The following is a 7,575-nucleotide window of genomic DNA, read 5'->3' on the forward strand; positions in this document are numbered from 1 at the left end:
TATGAACGTGCAAGACACACTTGGATGTTTTCTTATTCTGAACATTGATAAACTGGTTGTGACGTACAACCTTTGATAGTCGTAACCGACAAATTAATCAGTTGGGTGAAGACAGACTCTGCTCGAACTTTGTTTTCTGTTTAAGTTTTCTGGCTGAATACTTCCCTCGGTTTGTTTTACACCACATACAGAGAATAATATGTGGTTAGGTTTACAGATATGTGACAGAGTTAATTACATCTTAATACAGTAAAGACAGGTTGAGAGGATTACTGTTAAGTCAACAGTGAAACAGCTGTTTCCTTTTGGTTCTGACAGACAACATAACGTATGGACGTTTAAAAGTTTAATATTGCAACGATAAAAGACAAACTGAGAACACGCTTAAAGTTTGTATTTATGATTAACTGCTTATTTTGAACATTAGTTTATTCAGAACCGAAATAACCAGATGTAAAAACTGAACCTGTCAGGATTGGAACCTTCGATTCTCCAGAGACGTGGGTTAGAATACCGTTTGATTCTAATTTCGCACCAAGTCAGATTTTGGAATAAATGAATAAAACATGCAAACGGTTCTGTTTCCTATTAAAGTATTTATATTTTAAGAAAGCCACCAAGCCTAGCCGTCCCTAATATTGAAGTGATAGTCTAGAAGGTAACAATTAACTCAACACCACCTACCGTCTACTCTTGGGCTGCTCTTTACCAACAAAAGCGAGATTGATTGTCACATATAACGCTCCGAAGGCTGAAAGGATGACCACGTTCGAGTACGGGTTTCGATCATGTGACCAGCAGATTGCGAGTCTAGGGCACTAACCACCAGGCGATGCAAAGCCAGCTAAGGGATGCACTGTCACTCTTATAACGCACCAATATATTATAGTGTAGGGAATATTTTACAGTATCGCGCGGAATCGAAGTAGATTCGATAGCTCCAAAATCCAGAGATCTACTAGCCCGGCCTCAAAATCTAATAGAAAGAGTTGTAAAGTAAACTATTATGATATGGGGAAAGAGAAGGTTTACAGTGACGTAATATTAAAATGACATCTGAGTATCTGAAGCCTGGAAAATCTAATAACAATCAGCGAGTCTTACGGGTCGAACAAGCGTATGTGTACATTAACAAAAGGGCATAAAGTTAGGTAAAATACTTTTCCTTTACTGACACGTGCATATAAAGTTCTTCGTGAAGAATGTAACCAGACCCTCTGTCAAGTAATGAAAGTGACTTAGAAGCTGTGGGTAGAGGAAAAGTAACGTAGACACTTTCCATTATCCGGCTGTAAAACAACAAATCGTTGTTGAGTATTTTAGTTTATGATCTGTCTCAGTATGGCAGCAGTTTGAAAGTTTAAACAGATTTTATCGGATGATTATTCAATTGCAAAATTGAAGCACACACACTGTGTTGCATCTGATAGTTGATTACTACAACTGTAACTTTTTAAACGTACTATGTTAGTTCCTTGGGTTGAGTATTTACAAGTACAGGTTTGTAACACATTGTGTCACTTCATATTTTTGACTATTATACTGTCTGAACTGTGTAACAAGTCATCTGACTACATTGCGTCTCCACTACACTATAAATTACTTGTACTGTAAATAAACATCTTTCAACATTAGACTTGATTTGACATTTTCTTTGAGCTAAACTTTGAAGAAACACTTGTATTAAAATGTGAAAAACCAACCAACTCCAAATACTTCCTCGATGTAAAAGTAATTTCTCATCAATAGAAGGCGCCTCGCACGAGTGAGCACGAAAAAAAACACATCAATTCTAAATGTTCGAAATCTGGGTCATAATTTACTCCGTAGTCACAGAGAATGGGGCCCCACAAATGATACAAGAACAATAAACCTGGGTGTTAGTGAGTGTTATGTTAAGGTTTTGAAAATGTATGTGAAAAATAAAATAATTATGATAATAATCGGCTTGTAATACTCGCAGTAACTACGACCACGATTTGTTTGTGTGTTTATTTTCAGCCCAAAGCTATACAATAGGCCATTTGGGCTTTTACATCGAGGGAAATTGAACCTCAGATTATAGCGTTGTAAATTGTAACCATAGCTTTTACCCACTAGAGGGCAGCAGCATCTAGAAGTTTTTATGAAGTCTTTGTCTAATATTTCTTAAAGGTATACCTTTCTTGATAAGAAAAGAAAATAGTCCTCGTCGACGAAAGGATATTTCAGAAACAAATAGTTCACGTGGAAAATTAAGAAAAATATGATTTACTAGCACAAATACTAACTGCTTTATATAAAAGAAAAACTTTTAATTTAAAAGAGAAAGATAATAAAAATGTTTCGATTATAGAGTCTTTTATTTGTTCCCCTGCCTCTCTTGTCAATGAATCAGTTTCTGGATTTACAACAGAAGGATCGGGTTTTATTCCTCACAGGAGATAAGCTATGTAATGCCCGGTGTTTAGCTTTGTTTTAAAATCGAACGACTCGTTTGTACGTTTTAGCACAAAGTTACAGAACAGGAAATCTCTGTTGGATTCGCTGCGAGAATCGATTCTCGAGTTTTAATGTTAACACGGCCTGAAATTCTTGAAACTGATAATTCCAATCAAGCGTATGTTTATGTTTGTGTATTTTTCTTTTTGAGAGTCGCATCGGTCTATCTGCTGACGACGGGAATCGAACAGCTGATTCTAGCGTTGTAAATCCGTAAACTTACCGCTGTACTAGCGGAGGACCCTACCAACAGAGGCTGTTTGTTAGATATTAAAATATTCTAAAATATTTGTTTCATACAACTTTACTAATAAGACTGAGAACAACGTTTCGGCCTTCTTAGGTTCACTATAATGTAGTCTTTTAATTTGGTGACATCGTATGCTTATTATTTAGTTTGATAATTTTATTTGTCGTTGGCCCTTACGCTAAATTACTGACAAGAGGAAACACAGTCGATCGGCTGCGCTTGTCGTCCATCATAAGGAATAAACTGTCACTCTTATAATGGGCCTACATCTTGCAGTGCAAGAAATGTTTTGTTTATTGTACAGATCTGAAATGCAGAGCTCTACCGTAGGACTAACCTACTCTGCAGATATGTACCATCCCTTCGTACTAAAATGGACACAAATTTAAAAAAGACGTGAAAACCTGTTTTAAACCATTCAAATGTAACGGCTTATGCCCAAAATAAACTTCCATAATCACACCAGTATTTACAAAAATCGGACAAACATTTTACTTACAGTTGATATTTCATTCCACAGAAAACAAACTTCACTTGACGATAATAATCGTAAATATTCTCTGATGATTAGTCTATAATTACGTAGAAAACATTTAGCACAAACGGAAATTGAGTAATTTTGTCGATGTCAAGAAAATTTGTTTGGAACATTTATGTAAAAGCTACACGAGGGCTAGATGTCCTGAAATATGAATTGAGAGACTGGAGGGAAGGCAGCTAGTGAACAGCACCCACCACCAACTATTGGGCTACTCTTTTACCAACGAATAGTGGGATTGACCGTCACATTATAACGCCCCACGGCTGAAAGGGCGAGCATGTTTGGCGCGACGGGGATGCGAACCCGTGACTCTCAGATTACAAGTCGCACGCCTTAACACGCTTGGCCATGCCGGGCCAGTGTAATAAAGTAAAGTAATTTGTCCAAATACAAAACAAATGTTTTAAAATACGATTATAATAACATTGGATTATCAAAACGTTAGCACCGTCTCATAAGTTCTAAATACAACTATTAGAAAGAATTGTTACCAAGTAAGCGAAAAACTTCGCGAGCAGTGACGTACGTTCATTCAGTGTTTGTGGTCAAAATACCATGGTTCTTTACCTGGAAAATTTACAGTGAAGAAAAATTTGTAAAAATTACTGTTTTTAATAGTGTTGTAATGACGCAAAAAACTACCATTCAGTGGATACGATTCGATAGTAAAAAGGAATTATGTACCATAACATAACAAGTGAAGAAGTTAATTATGAAACTTAATAAGGTAACTGAATAGCGAAATAACAAATTGGCTTTATTAAGTAGTCAATGGAAAGACTGTGTTTGTGTTACATATCCTTACAAGTTAAGTGAATCGAAGTTGATTTAACTAACTGTGTTTTACTGAGTTGTATAATATGTAAATTATCGTAAAGAAAACGTTGAGATTTTTTCTTATATAGTTCAATAACGTATGTTTGGAATGAAAAGCCAGTAGGTTTCTTGCTATATTGTCTCACAATGTAAATATGTTGGAAAACCTAACTGATTTCCTGTTATATAACTATATAGTTGGAGTTATTGCATAACTCTATTACTTGTCTACTAGTAAGGAGCTCAAATAATATAATGACCATTATTTTTCTTCGCTAATTATCTGTTTAAAGTGTAAAGAAAATATATATACAGTTGACAAATTGTAAAGGTTGTTATCAATGTTTAATATGAAAATATATTATAAATGTAAGAAATATCATATTTATTTAATTGTTATTTTTAATATGTTAAATAAAGATAATTTTTTAGTTTAAAGAATTATACACGTTACTATTATTATTAAGTTACATTTGAAGTTTTCTTTCTGTTTTATGTAATCGATACAATGTGTAAAACGGTTTTAAAAACAACTCTCTCTCTCAAGGTTACGTTCCCCTGGGCCTCCAAACCAGCAGTTGTAAGATATCCTTGGTGGATGGAAGAGCTAACACTAATTTCGATTTGTCTTATTGCTTTGTGGTAAGCTACATGTTATCTTCCAGTTCTTGATAATTAAAGTATGTGGAACAGGGTGAGAGAGCATCTGACCTCAATACCCAATTATCTTTTAATTGAATAGTAGGGTTGGATATTTGAAAATGTCAGTGCCCCTTTGGTAGTTAATTTGTGAAAATACTAATATGAACCTAGTAAAGCTGAATATGTTTAATTAACCTTATTTATGAGGTCAAAAAACTTTTCAGTTATAGTTAACACTTCTCACCAAACTTCTATATGGTGATTTATCAAGTGTTTTTGTAAATTTGTTTGTTTACGAAAAAAAAAAACAAAAAAAGACAACTATTTAGAGTTGATCTTTATTAGTATTGTTTATATAGAAAACTGAAAGACAAAATCGCGTTTTTATTTCTCATTTATTTTTGTTATTGTTTCGCGTTATTTGCTGTTTCTGCAACGTGAATGAAAAAGCCCAGGGCGAATGGAAAGCCCTGAAAACCGCGTCCTCGGGTCTTGTGGAGTTTTGCCTATACAATGCTAGAAGACCAGGCGCTTGTAACTGAAAAGTTCACCCCTACTGAATTAGATATTTTAGAAGCTGTTTCAATGATCCATGAATGTGAGAAGGCCCCGACAAATAAGTTTAATAAAAGAGAAAATAATATGATGTTAAAGCAAAAACTGACACAACCAACCATCTTGCAGACAAAAAATGACCCCGCTAGTACAGTGGTAATTCTACGGATTTACAAAGGTAAAATTAGGGGTTCGATTCCCTCGGTGGGCTCAGCAGATAGCCTGATGTGGCTTTGCTATAAGAAAAACACAAACACCCATACAATAAATGGAAAGTACACAATAGAAAGGAAAACAGAAAGAGCGGAAAACGTGAGCAAGCCTGCTTCAGGTTTTGATAAAACTAAATCAAAGAAACGCGTTAAGACAATCGTGAATGATGACAAACCTAAAGAGACATTAAACTCTCATTTACTGACAACGGTTCGTATTTTTAAAGTTCTTTTACTTTATAGTACTCAGTATTATACACCATAAGTATATAACCATTAAAAACAAGAATCTGCTCTTTATATTAAACTTTCACTTCCTACAAGTTTATTTATACCTACACATATATATATATTGCACTGAGCAACTGAAATATAATGGAATTAATAGTACATTATTAATGCTAATGCAAAATTACTGTTATAAAATAATTAGAACCGTTCTCATATTTAATTTCTGTGAATATCTGACATCTTATTATCTGTATCCGGTTCAAAATTCAATTAATTTCTCATTTATTTTACGTTTACGATTAATATTTAGGAGAAGTGAGTTCACATTTTTAGAGTTAAAAACATTTCACTTTAATGTAATGTATACTGTGTCAAACTGTGTGACCAATATCATATCGATGTTGCATGCTTACAATCAGTGTTGTTAAGATCCCGAGGCATCCAAAACTACTGAAAAAGATGCATTCAGAGAATCCTTAATGTTCAGAGTAATTTGAATACATGTAATTCTTCCAAAAGAGACCGATACATGTTCGATACTATCGAGGTCTGATAAGTCTGTACCCAAGTTAAACCGGTCAATCATCTCTTCTTCAATATTATTACACGTGGGAAGACAATTATCATCCATTCAGCTGAAGTCAGAACCAAACGTAAACATATATGACAGCATATTATGTATCGTCTTAATGACATCTGGAAAACATAAAGGTCAGAGTGTCCATTCGTGATTTTTCATTATCACACATATTTCCACCACTGATATAAAAGTGAGTTATTTTGTGTCTTACTATAACTAAAATATACCTTGTCTCAGTAGTATTACCAAACCTCTTGTGTTTTTTCCGTACATACACTGAAATGACGTTCGGTTGCAGCTACGAACATCAGATTCTGTTTTTAACAGTTATCACATAATTGCAGCGAATCGTTAGATAACGGTAACTTACTTAAATGTGGACTTTATTCTTTTTAGTCCAGTACCAGTGTATTTGTACCATTTTGTTACACGTGATTCCACCATATCTTGTTAATAACACTTTGAGACATTTTGCATCAGTGTTTGTTTTTATAGTCAGCCAACTTTCATTGGTCTTACAGACATTTAGTGAAATATCCAGCTGTCTTCTTTTGGACTTTACTAAGATTATTGAATATTTTAAAGTACTATATAAACTGTGTGATTTACTACAGTGTTACAACTATGATAAGACAGTTTGAAAACTCTTCCTCTTTATAGTCCTTTGTAGTTCAGATTACATAACTTTTCATGCTTAATTTATATAACGTAAAACTTTATGTTATTGTTACTATGTTAAACGTGCAAAAAAGAGTTATTATATATTATCCATTCAAGCCTTTATTGGTGACTTTCAGTAACTTGCATTGAATGATTATTGTATATTGTATATACATATATATTTATGTATTGTACATCATCAGAGCTTGTAGCTGATGTTCTACAATTATATTTAGGTAATAAAGAATAATAATATGAAGCTCGTAGTTCTGTATCGGAAGAAACATCGAGAAATTATACGGTTCTTCTCTCCTTTTTTTTTTAATTTCACGCAGAGCTACACGAGGGCTATCTGCGCTAGCCATCCCTAATTTAACAGTATAAGACTAGAGGGAAGGCAGCTAGTCATCACCTCCCACCGCCAACTCTTGGGCTACTCTTTTGCCAACTAATAGTGGGATTAACCGTCTCATTATAACGCCCCCACGGCTGAAAGGGTGAGCATATTTGGTGTGACGGGGATTCGAACCCGCGACCCTCAGATTACGAGTCGCATGCCTTAACCCACTTGTCGGGCAACACGGTTCGGTTCTTCTCTAAGTGTTCT

This window comes from Tachypleus tridentatus, unplaced genomic scaffold (genome assembly GCF_004210375.1).
Source record: "Tachypleus tridentatus isolate NWPU-2018 unplaced genomic scaffold, ASM421037v1 Hic_cluster_2, whole genome shotgun sequence".
In the NCBI taxonomy this organism is placed as follows: Eukaryota; Metazoa; Arthropoda; class Merostomata; order Xiphosura; family Limulidae; genus Tachypleus; species Tachypleus tridentatus.